We start from the raw sequence: 13,304 nt of genomic DNA on the forward strand, positions 1-13,304 counted from the left end.
TCCACTACCTCAGTGTACTGTCATATGTGCATAGGCCGAGACATCTATTTTTACAAACTAATGTTTTTACATATGTACACACCTATGCTTGTACCTCTATCCATAGTTTTGCTTCCCAGATCATTCCTGTTTCCTTGTACCTTCCTCCTGCCCCACCATCACCCTAGCCCTACTTCTGCCTCTTAGTAATTCCTCTCAGCTAGATTGCTGTTGCTCCAACACCCCCAGGATCTCTACGTCCTCCTTGTTGATTTTATTTCCCTAGTTGTTCCCCTGACTTTAGTGTTGTTTGCTCACCACTCCTTTACCCTGCCTCCTTCTCCCCAACAGTCTCTCTGGGACCATCAGTCCCATTGCTTTCTCCTCAAGCTTGCTTTTCATGCCTGTCTTACATAACTAGGCAACCCAGTGATAACAAAGACTGAACAAAAAGAAACAAAAGATTGGGTGGGTGGGGGGGAGACAAAGAAAGAAAGGAAAAAACAGCACATATATAACTTGAGATCTGTCCGCTGACCTTTATGACTGTTTTCCCCCTGGTCCTGGGGAAATTCCAGAAGCTGCCCTTCCTAGCCTGAAGTCTATTTTCAGAACTCTTCAGGGGGCTCTATGGCTTGGCTTTGCTCCCCAGTATTATCCTTTGTTGCAGTATTAGTGAGGGGACATCATGTCTCCAGCTGTTGTCTGCCATACAATCCTCTCTGTGCCTTATCAGCTCCGGGCACGGAAGTCATCCTCCAGGCTTGGTGTGCCAATATGGGATCGAGACCACCCCTTTCTCTTTTTCCTTCTTGGTTTGTTTCCATGAGGGCGTGGCGTGTCAGCACCTCCCCCTAACCTGTAGGTTTAGCGTTGTTCTCTGTAGCACAAAATTCTAGGGATGGGAGGTCAGTTTGGCTCTGATTGGGGCCAGCCCTGTACCCCAATCTTTCCATGCATTTCTTCTCATGGTTACATTGCCCTCAAGGTTCGGTGTGCTGTGGTGGGGTCTGTGTGTATGCTCCCAATTCTGTGGAGACACAAACAATACTCTCCCCCTGGGTGGGTTAGTGCCCTGCTCCTGCAATGCTATCATCTTCCTTCATCCGCTTTTCTCCCTCCCCCTCCCTTGTGTTGGAATAACATGTACCTCCTTGGGTTTGGTTTGACCTCCTCCCAGCTGCCTGTACCTCAACCCATATGGTATGAGAAAAGTGGCTTTCCTTCTATACCTACGTGCTAGTTATACTTACCGCAGGGGACTCATGTTGTACTTGTCCTTTTTTGATTGTTGACTTTGCGTAGCATAATTTCCTCCAACTCTTACTGTGAAACGGCATGCTTCATGTGATCATCAGTGCTTTTTAGTGACAAGTAGTGCTCCACTGTGTGTATGGGCCAAAATGTACTAATCCACTTGTCTATTGATGGAAATTTAGGCTGTTAAAAATTCTTTATGATTGTGAATTGTACCACAATAAACATTGGAGTGCAGAGGACTGGTCATGGTCTATTTCATAGGAAGGGTGAACTTGAAATCGACAAGCGGGGTATACTACAGTTAAAACACCCGTGTGTGTCAAAAGACTTCACCAAGAGGGTAACAAGAGAACCACATACTGGGAGAAGATTTTCACCAATGACACAACAAAGGGCTTATTACTATCCTGCAAAAAGAGGAAAACAGTTAACCCCTTGAGGAAGTGAGCCAATGACCTGAACAGAAGTTTCACTAGGGAGGAGACCCAAATGGCCAATAAATATATGAGAAAATACTCCCGATCATTAGCCCTCAGAGGAATGTAAATTGAAACAGCCATGGGATACCATCTAACAGCCTTGAGGGTAGCCCAAATCAGAAAATCAGAAAGCAACAAATGATGGAGGGGATGTGGTAAGATAGAAACTGTCCTCCACTGCTGGTGGTCATGTAGATACATACAGCCTCTGCGGAGTGCGATCTGGTGAACGGAAATTGAGTTATCTTCTTTCTTTTTCATTGACCCACTTTGACTTGCACATGGCTCTTGGGTCAGGAATACCTGGGCCATCAAAGTGACATTTCTGATCAACAATCATAATAACTTCTAAAAAATCTCTATGTATGAAAAAGTGAAATGAAGAAACACTTGTGTATACACACAAAAGTGCACACATATCCACAGAAGAGGGTGCACTCTTTGTACTAGTAGAGTTGTTTTTATACTTGAATAGTTGATATACATGATCTATGAATTTCTAGACTAGTATCCTAAACCCAAACCTTGACTAAACCCAGGTTATCCAGTCAATTCTGATTCATAGCAACCCTACCAAGGGTTTTCAAGGCTGGACATCTTCATGGGAGCAGATAGACTACTTTTTTTTTCTACGGAGCAGCTTTGGGGTTTGAACTGCTGACTCTGATGTTAGCAATCCAATGTTTATGTGATAGTACCTTCTCGGTTTTAGATGTCATGGGGTTGGTTCCAACCCACAGGAGCACTATGCACAACCGAAAGAAATACTGCATGGTCCTGTACCATCTCACAATTATTCCCATGCTTGAGCCCACTCCTGGAGGCAGACACAGAGTCCCAGCGAGGAAGAAGGTGAAGGTTCAGAGAGAGGAGAATAATTTCTCACTTTCATATAGAAAAGGCCACACCCCCAAGGAGCATCATTAGCCTGTGATCTGATTGATGGGTTGGATTCTATCCTTCCTGTTCTTACACAGGGTCAAAATGACATAAAATCTACCTGCCACAATCTTCTACCTGTCCGGGAATTGTTGTTGAAAAACACACAGGCCACAGTTAGATAGTCTAAAAATGCAATCAAGTCATCAATGGGTCTTTAAGTAGTTCTGATTTCTGCTAATTATCATCCTCTTAAGATCTTTTAGGAGTCCAATAAGAAAGCATTTGATTTACTCATTTACTACTTCCTGTTGCCTGAAAAGGATATGTAAGCCACATGTAACATAAATTGTTGAGGAAGGGCTGTACGCCTTGACAGAGAAGGTGGGCTGGGTGTGTCTGGTTGGTGTGGTGGCCTAGTGTTGTGTGGCCCTTCTGTCATCCCATGGCAGGTGGGTCAGTGCATATACATTTCATCAAAATAATAATCAGGTTTGTTTTTCCCCTCATGCCAGGCCTTGGTGGTGGGATGCGGAACCACCTGGCTATATGTGTTTTTCCTTAGATCTTGCTTTTTTGGCAACAGACATAAATTGGGTGAGTTTGATTTAATCTGTTCACTCTGTCTGAGGGTAGCTGATTAATAAATATACCTGTAACTTGTCTTTATGTGGGTAAGTTGTCTCAATGCTAACCCCACTGTTTGTCTGGCATCCAGACAGCCTACCTGAGTGTATTTTCGACTTTGTGGTTTATATACTCATTTGCTGCTCATGGCTGTGTTTTTCTCTCTTAAACCTCAAGTTCTAATGCTGATACACTTTTGTCTGCTCTTTTACTAAAGTAAAATCATGTGGGACAGCTTTACAAATAACAGTGTCAGCCAGAGGTCTTGGGGAAAACAATGGAAGGCTTGCAAACAGATGGCCAACAGTGGATCAAATGAAACAGAATTTCCTGCAGTGATACATAATATTTTGGAGACAGCTGTGGAATAGTGGAAACTACCCTGGACTTGTAATCAAAAGACCTGGCTTTGGGCACAAGCTTTGCTATTCAGAAGCTGCATGCCCACCAGGACAGTATTGAACTTCTCGGTGACTTCATTACTTTATTTGGAAAATGGATGTCATAATATAAAATGAAATAGGAAGAAGAGAACTTATAAATGTTTCTAGAGCAATCAAATATCAATTGTTATTTTTATACTTAGAAAAGAAAGTTCCAGGGTAATTTCTTCGCTCTATAAGGTTGAGCATGTTAACTGGATTTTAATACTACTTATTTTTTAGAAAAATGCACCAATGTTTTAGTCAAATTTATGTTGTTAAGCCACCATCCAACTTAGATAATAGCTGTGTTAGGCCAGGTAGACTAGAGAAACCCATCCTAGGATACTCATACCTGTGTAAGAAAGAGCTTTATATGAAGGAGTAATTGGATATCAAGAAAACATCCCAGCCCAGTCCAATCATGTTCATGATCCAATACTAGTTCATAAATACCTATCCAGATTCACACAGCCACATGCAATGCTGGGAACGCAGGAAGATCACAGGCCTGTGGGTGCAGAGTCTTGTGGATCCAGTGGCAATGAAAGCATCTCCGGGGCTCTCACGGTCTCAGGGAGGCTCCATGTGGGTTGTCAACAGGAAGGGGAAAGCAGAGAGAGAGTGAGTTTGTGGCCGCCTCCAGGGAGAAAGAGAGACAGAGGCCGGCCGTGGAAACCATTTATCTCAGTTGCTCGCCAATCAAGCTTCGACCTGATTAACAGGCTGAACTCTGCCCACATGTTCCTATGGGAGCCATGATGGCACAGAAACCCTAACTATTACCATAGCCAAATGTTTTAGCATTATTTTTATGTCCACAAGCTACCCAAATGAATAAACCTATGCTATGCAGGTGACACGACCTTACTTGCTGAAAGCCAAGAGGATTTGGAACACTTACTAATTAAGAGTAAACACTACAGCCGACAGTCTAGATTATACCTTAACATAAAAGAAATGAAAATCCTCACAATTGGACCAATATGCATCTTCATGACACATAGCGAAAAGATTGTGATTGTCAAGAATTTAATTTTATTTGTATCCACAATCAACAACCAGGGAAGCAACAGTCATCAAATCAAAAGACATATTACACGGGGCAAACCTGCTGAAACCGACCTCTTTAATGCATTTAAAAGTAAAGATATCACTCCGAGAACTAAGGTGCTACTGACCCAAACCATGGTATTTTCTTTCACCTCAACTGCACGTGAAAGTTAGATAGTGAATAAGAAGACCAAAGAAGAATCAATGTCTTTGAACTATAGTGTGGACAAAGAATAATAAATGTGCCATAGACAGTCAGAAGAACAAACAAATCTCTTTGGGAAAAAGTGCAGCCAGACTTCTGGTGGACTTATTTCATGTACTTTGGACATGCTATCAGGAGGGACCAGTCCCTGTAGAAGGACATCATGCTTGGCAGGGAGCCAGCAAGAAAGAGGAAGATCCTCCATGAGATGAACTGACACAGTTGTTGCAATAATGGGCTGAAACATAGGAATACTTGCAAAGATGGCTTTCGGCAAAGCAGTGTTTTATTGTACATAGAATTATAATGAGCTGGAACTGACCCAATGACAATAGCAACCTAAATAATTAAGTAGGTCATAGGATAATTGTGAAATTATTTTAACACTTTTTGGGGTGGCTATCACAATTGCTTTTTAATTATCTCTCCACCCTGAGTGATTCATTAATTGTCCATCAATAAGATCTGATTTGTAGAACATCATTCAAATTGTTAACTGAGACAGAACCGTGAGAACAAGAACCTTCTTTTTACTTAGTTATGCTGTTGAGTGGACCCAAAGGTGGTTTTGACCTCTACCAAGTCCTTTCTCTTACACAGAGTAGTAGAGCCCCTTCTAGGACTGCTGCTAAGTGGAGCTCAAGAAGGAGGTGAAAGAATTGCAAGATCATATCCCAAGTGGGATTAAAAAGTAAGACCAATGATTTGCACATACATGATTTGTTACCAGTATCTGAAAGGATGTAAGAGTGCCTCAAAGGGACCGTAGTCCTAAGTGCAGTAGAAAGCGAGAAAGGAGACCAAGGCAGGTGTAAGCAGGTTTGAAGTACTTTGTGAACCAAGTAGGGTTTGACCTGTACCATGAGCAATGCGCTCATCTCTTTAGTCGGTAGGGAGGACACTTTGTAGGCGTTGGGAATGAGCATCTTTTCTTCAAGGGCGCAATTCGGTTCTAAAGCAGTGACACAGAAAGTCCCAGAGTGACAGGTGCCCGAGGGATGGAAGAGGAAATTACAGAAAAAGCTGAATCAATGGTAGAAAGCTAGACAAAGAAGGTAGTCAATGCATGGGTGCCACAGATCACTGTAGAAAAGAGAAGAATAATTAAGGTTCTATTTTAGCAAAATGATTCCTGTGATGATGGCATATAGGATAGATTTGAGAGCAAGTAACTAGCCAAGAACAGGAGCTCAGCTAAATGCCATGGTTATGCTCTAGGTCAGTAGTTCGAAACCACCAGCTGCTCTGTGGGGAAAAGATGAGGCTTTCTCCTCCTGCAAAGAGTTATACTCTTGCAAACCTACAGAGTCACCTAGAAGTCAGACTTGACTCAATGACAGTGAGTTTGGTTTGGTTGAATGAGCCAGGAAAACCATGCTAGGACCAATTACAGCGATTGCACATCAGGTAATGAACACAGGGCCAAAGGGAAAGGCTGGAGATAGAGATGATTTGAAGAAGGAAAAGAGCAAGACATCGAGACTGGTTGGATGTAGGCGATAAATACAAGAGAAGGAAAGAACAGAAGGAAGCAACTGAGCGCTCTTAGCAGATCCATCTTTTTTTCTCTATGTTGTGCTTCACAGCCCATAGATCAGCACTTGCTACTCCTCTTCTGTGAAGGTATGCATTGTAAACTACCCAGAGGACAAATAAGGGGGTTCAGGAAAGAACCCTTACTTGTGCAGGAAGTAATTGAGAAGAAATGCTAATACAGAACTAAAATATCTGGCATCCTATCTTCCAGAATGGCATAGCCTCCTAAAATGAATTCTCACATGGGAAAATTTGGCCCCTTCAATGAGCAATAATTGGTGGTACTGGTAAACTAGCAAATGCAATAAGAGGAAGTGCACTATTTGCAGCAATGTGATTGACATATTTGCTGGAGAAAGACTGAGCGTTCTACTCCCGTCTCAGAAACCCTAGCGGAGTCGCTCTGAGTCAGCAGTAACTCGATGGATGGCAGCGATTTTGACTGATTTGATAAATATGATTAGGGATAACCTTAAAAGTACTCATGGCCAATAAAAATACACTCATTCTCTTTTTATTTCTTTTAGTTGTCTTTTGCATGAATTTAATTTTCTCTTTGCTAAAAAATGATTGGACCATTTCCTACTGATTAATGTCTTTTTGTAAACTGCCCCTCCTGGATTTCCAGTTTTAAGTCCTCCGTGGTGATTTACAAGAATCCCTAAGCCCTTCAGTACAACGAGTCTAGATGAACAAGCCAGATGGAATTCCACCTATTGCACAAGTGAATGCGTTTCTCATCAGAAAGTAGCAATTATTGAATGCTGAAAATCAAGGCATTGGGGAAAGCATTGTTCCTTATCCAGCCCAGTGGACCAAGCTGTGACACCTGTGTTCTGTCTGGAAACCCTTCTTTTGACTCTAAAATTTTAAATAGCATCATTAAGTCACATCAGTTCAGCTTCACACCTTTTGGGAAAGAAATCTGGAAACCATGAAAACAAACCAAGCATCCTATTTACATGATATGTATTCTTGTCTTAAAAATGGGCTTTCTCATTTGTCACTAAAAACTGCGACTAGTCGTGGGGAAAGAGAACAAAGCCCACTTATTACTTCAATGATTCAACTTTCTCTCTGGGAAAAGTCCTGCTTCCCCTTTATTGTAGACACATGCATGCATGTTTGCAAAGATGCTTTTCATTTGAACAAGTTTCACATGTTGAGCATTTCAATGAACTGTAATTAGTATACTATTTGGAAACAGTGATGATTCTATTATTTTGAGTGTGTTTTGTTCCCTCTAAGTTAAATCTATTTTGTGGTTTCAGGGTGGCCAAGTAACTTATAATGGTAATGAAAAATGATAAAAAATGTGGGATAAACCAATGTTCATTGTTGAATCAACTGACTCGCCTTATGTCTCTAGGTGTTCCCCCTAATAGTGTGATAGGGAGAAAGAATGTTTCTCTCTCAACACTGTCTCTAGAGCACTGCAGCGGGGGCATGTGAAAGTTGGAATATGAACAAGGAAGACCGAGAAGAATCGATGCCTTTGAATTGTGGAGCTGGAGAAGACCGTTGAAAGTACCACAGACTGCTAAAAGGACAAATCGATCTGTCTTGGAAGAAGTATGGCCAGAGTGCTGTGCAGAGGCAAGCATGGCAAGACTTCATCTGATGTACTGAGGGCATGATGGGAGGAGAGACCAGCCCTGGAAGAAGGACATCATGTCATGTTTGATAAAGTAGAGGGGCATCAACAAAGTAGAATGCCCATAAAGAGATGGACCGACCCAGTGGCTGCAACAGTGGGCACGAGTGTAGGGACAGTTGTGAGGATGGCCTAGGAGCAGTCAGTGTTTCAGGGCCCAGGGTCGCTATGGGTCTGAACAATCCAATGGTACCCTAACAGCAACAACACGAGGGGAAACGAAAATGAATGTACAATGAAAGGTTTTAAAGTAGTAGACCTCAAGCAGTAACTGTGGCCTTTTGAATAGCATACCCTGTGAGCATATGTTCTTGAGACTAAACCACTGGCAGCTACCATTGATCATTGTGGAACGTGGGCTGGGATTCCCCCATGAATACTCCGTTGGTTTTGTCAGGACTGTAGCCACTGACAGCGGAGAAGCATCCTGCTGATAGGGAAAAGACGAGCCCTCTTTGGCAGCCAGACTTTCTTGTACTCGTCACTTAACCCAAAGTTGCAATAGACACTTGCATCTCTTACCTGAAAAATGACTCCACTGAATACCCATGGCTTAATGGTTTTGCAGAGTGCCCGATCAGCCATGTTTACTTCCCTCAGGAAGTGGATTGACTTTCTCACCCCAGGCTCAGAGGGCAGAGCTTTAGAGAGAGGTGTACACTGATACTTTCCCTCTAAAGTCTGGTCCTTATTCCTTTCCCTCAAGCCCTCTCCTCAAGTGCAGTCTTCCTACCTAAGATAGAAGGTTCCAGAATACAAACTCCTTCAACATTTCCTTTAACAGACGGGTTGTATTCATCACACCTCTCTATACATGAAGAACGGAAACTAAATGCAGTCTTAGAATAGCAGATTTGAACACATTGATAGCTTTTTATTATTTCCTGTCCCCCCTTCCTGCCTCTCAAATACTGCTACCATCTCTTACAAATGAAAACTGAGGCAGGGGGCTAAATGCCCTTGGTCAAGGTCGCCCAGCAAGCCAGCATCAGACCTCTGAATAGCCTGGCTCCCTGGGAAAATCTGAGGCAGCTCTCGACAATCACTCCCAGTGGGCCAGTGAGGGAGGCCATGGAGACACCAGAGAGGCGAAAAGAGGTGGGACACAATGCTCTGATAGTGCATTGTGATGTCTGCATTAATATGTGATGACACACTGCAGTGACACCTTCCACAATGGAAATGTCACAATGAAGTTGGAGATTGTCACTGAGGTGAGGGCTCCCCGGGAATCCAATCAGGGAGGAGGTGTTTTCCGTTTTGCGGACTTCTTTAACATTTTGTTTCAGAAAGGCAGCTTCACTGGGATTTCTATCCCCAACTGAAACACTAGCTTCATTGGAGTAAACATTCAGTTGGGAAAATTGCTAATTTTACGACCTTCCTTTGTTGCCATTGAAAGATCACCTGCTGGTCCCTAACACTATAGGGTCTGTTTCGAAGGCAGCTAGTAGCGTTCATTTCTTTTTTTTAAATAAGAAGAAACTAAAATGGTCTTTACTATGAATATAGATTTCACTCTCACATAAGTAGATGCCGATGAGATATTCAAGCTCGATGCTAATTTTGAAGATGGGCATTACAAATCTTACGATGAGGAGGAATTCACTTGGAATTTGAATACCTACCCCCCAGAGCTCTACACTGCTCAAATAGCTCTTTAAAGAATTATCACCATGGCGGACATGTCACCAAGAGAAATGTGATCCTTTAGATCAGTGGTTCTCAACCTTCCTACTGCCGTGACCCTTTAATACAGTTACTCATGTTGTGGTGACCCCCCACCATAGATTATTTTCATTGCTACTTTATCACTGTCACTTTGCGACGGTTTCGAATCATAATGTAAGTATCTGACATGCGGGATGTATTTTCATTGTTACAAATTGACCATAATTAAAGCACAGGGACTGATCACAAAAACAATATGTATATATTGTGAAATATTTATTTCTAATGACAAATAAATGACATTTTGTCTTGAAGCATGGTATAGCATGGCTAACAGTCTTCACGCCAGACCCGCCTGGACACGGATAGAGGAGCGGTGTCTTGGTTCCTAAGACCATCGGAAATATGTTTTCCGATGTCTTAGGCGACCCCTGTGAAAGGATCTTTCAACCCCAAAAGGGGTCACGACCCACAGGTTGAGAACCGCTGCTTTAGATTAATGTGGTTTTGTAAGGAGTCTAATAGAACCCTTAGAAAAGGGAAGCACTATTCAAGACCATTGTTAGGGTGACAGATTAGAGATCATATCTGTAAGTTGAAGAGTATCTGATAATTTTTAGATAAACTGTGATCCTTCAAAATTAAAAAAAAATGACTGCCATTGAGTCAATTCTGACTCACACTACTCGATAGGACTGTTCGTGTGTTCCCACGACTATAATTCTTTACGGGAGTAGAACATTTCATTTTTCTCCTGCGAAGCAGCCTGGGGTAACTAACGGATGCGCAGTTAGCAGTCCACCATTAACTTACTGCTCCAATTGTTAGTGATGGGTTCATGTGCTCAGCATAACTCTTCCGTACTTTGTCTACCCAGCGACGGGCTGTGATGATGATGGTGGGAGTTTGCTAACCTTGTGCTGTGGCTGCTTTTGCTCAGTACTTGAAAGCCAGAGTGGCAAACCGTCTCTTTGTCAAACACCCCTTCACCTCGTACCCCCACAGCTAGGGACCAAACCAAACCAAGCTCACCACCATCAAGTCCGTTCTGACCCTTAGGGACCCTAGCACAGAGTAGGACTGCCCCTTTGGGTTTCTGAGACTGGAAATCTTTACGAAGTGGAGAGCCTCATCTTTCTTCCACAGAGCGACTGGTAGCTTAACCACAGATCCTGTGGACAGCAGCTCCATCCCAAGCCCCCTAGGCCCACCGAGCTTTTCCAGCATTTTATGGTACTATAGTCTGTTATAACTTAGGGGGCTTGGATGGTCTAATTATCTGAGGTAAGTCAGCAAGCCTGTCTTCTTAGTTTGCCCTGTGTAGAAAGGAAGCATGCGTGAAATCTGTCTCCCAAGGGGGATGGAGGTAGAGAGCCTCATCTTTTGCTCACAGAGAAGCTGAAGGGGGCAAACCGCTGACCCAGGGCCACTGCCGACTCTTCTCATTGTTTCCTTGGGTATTTGCCCCATGCTCCTAAACCCCATGCTTATCTTTTGTGAGTTTTCAGCTTTATATATCATGTATTGATGTAAACTTAGCACATTTCCTCAAACACACAGCTTCATTTCATAATATTTAAATGTTTGGTTACATTGATATCCAATATTTGTCTTGACTTGTCTCTAATTACCTTCATGGTCAATTAGGTAGTATACAATGATGGCTTTCTTTTCTTTTTTCTTTTGCAACTCTTTGTTTTACCTAGGGTTAATAATTGTTTTATTGTTCAATAGGCTTAATTTTCCACATGAGTGAAAAAAAAATCCAAACCCACTACTATCAAATCAGTGTTGATCCATAGTGCCTCTATGGTGAATGAAGTAGAACTGTTTTCTCAGGGTCTCTGGACCCGCACATCTTCCCAAGAGCCTCCTGCTCTTGTGGGTTCGGGTTGCACACTTGTGGTTAGCAGGCCCAAACTTAACCCACAGTGCCAGGATCTCATGAGTTCATTCCTAAATGCATGTAACTGAGATGCAGAAATATGAAGTATACTCCTTATGAGCACAATTTTTTTCTCTCACAGGCACAAATGATTTCTTTTCTCAATCAAATCTCAAGTTCCTTCAGTATTAGGTCTAAACAAAGACTAAAACTTTTGACTAATAGTCTTTCTGAATTTCACAAAACCATTTTGTAAAAATACTCACAGTATTATTTTGAAATGATTACCTTCCAATGAATAAGTTCGTTTTAATTTGGCTTTTACTTCTCAATAACAATGTTGGTTTTTAGTTCTTTTGTATGCTCAGGAAGCTAATTTTTATGAAGTGTGCATTGGTTTTCTTCTATTCTTTTATTTAAAAATATTTATAATAGTAATTAACACCATACCCTGCATAAATGTGTTTAATATCTGATATCAAGGGAACTAACTGAATGCCCATTCTAATATATTTTAAAGCATTCAAAATAGAGAACCCTATAGTTAAGACCCAAGGCATATTTTGATTACCTTTTGATTCTCTTAAAAGTTAAAATAAAAATTAACTTATATCATATATCATTCACAACAAAACTAATATTATCTAAGCCCAATATTTTCATCTGAAAATTATGGCATTGTGAATAGGAAAAAAATATAAACAGCTAGAATAAGACAATCATGAAGAAATGAGATAATAGTCTTCAGATGAAACAATTAAATATGAATTATGACATAATTACAGACCCCCTGATGGGTAAAGAAGAAAGCTACTGATGATATAATGGTGTTTTCTGTAATGTCTACTGCTATTTAGGCTAAAAAGATATTCCCATTGCAAATTCTTTTATTTTGTTGTTTTTAAACTTGCCCAAAATGTTCACTTAGATTGCGGATTACTGTGCTTCAATTAAATCAGAAGTAATACTGAAAAAAAGTTTAATCAAAGTCTCAGTGAGGTTTTTTCTGCAGAATATCTTTTTCTTTAGTGATCATACTCCAAAAGCATGGAAACATGTCGCTCCTCCCTCAGCGCTGAATTCGGTCACCAGTTCAGAATATCAACTACATAAACTTCCTAATCGCCAGGAATTTATTTTTCTAAGTAGTTATGTACAAAATTACTTCAAAGGTAAAAATACTAAACTATACAGGATGAATGCAATTATTTTCCCTTAATGTTTTTAAGCTGCTCTTATGGCCTCTGCATTCACTCGGCAGTAAACGTCATCATCCAGACAATCAAAATCACACATTGAAAGGGAAAGTGTAGGTCTTGAATCATGCAGGACAGGGAAGCATTTGACTTTTGTACCTCTACACATATACAGATACATCTAGAGATAATTTAACAGGTACCTGGTATGTTATGTGATTGTGCCCTCAGCCTCAGGTTATATAGGGTTTGGAAAAATCAAACTGTTCCAGCTATACAGATTTGCCTGTATTTACTTTAAAATTAATGTTCAATGATAGCCCTGAATTGCACCTGTACCCGATTTGATTGGTTGTAGCGCAAATGCTTTTCAATGGCCCTGCTAGAAAAGTCATATAGGACGGCATCCTGCTCTACATTGGTTTACAAAGATTAAGGCGATGAAATGTGTATGATGA

The sequence above is a fragment of the Echinops telfairi genome, unplaced genomic scaffold (genome assembly GCF_000313985.2).
Source record: "Echinops telfairi isolate 266 unplaced genomic scaffold, ASM31398v2 ScPeMD7_7467;HRSCAF=8505_1, whole genome shotgun sequence".
In the NCBI taxonomy this organism is placed as follows: Eukaryota; Metazoa; Chordata; class Mammalia; order Afrosoricida; family Tenrecidae; genus Echinops; species Echinops telfairi.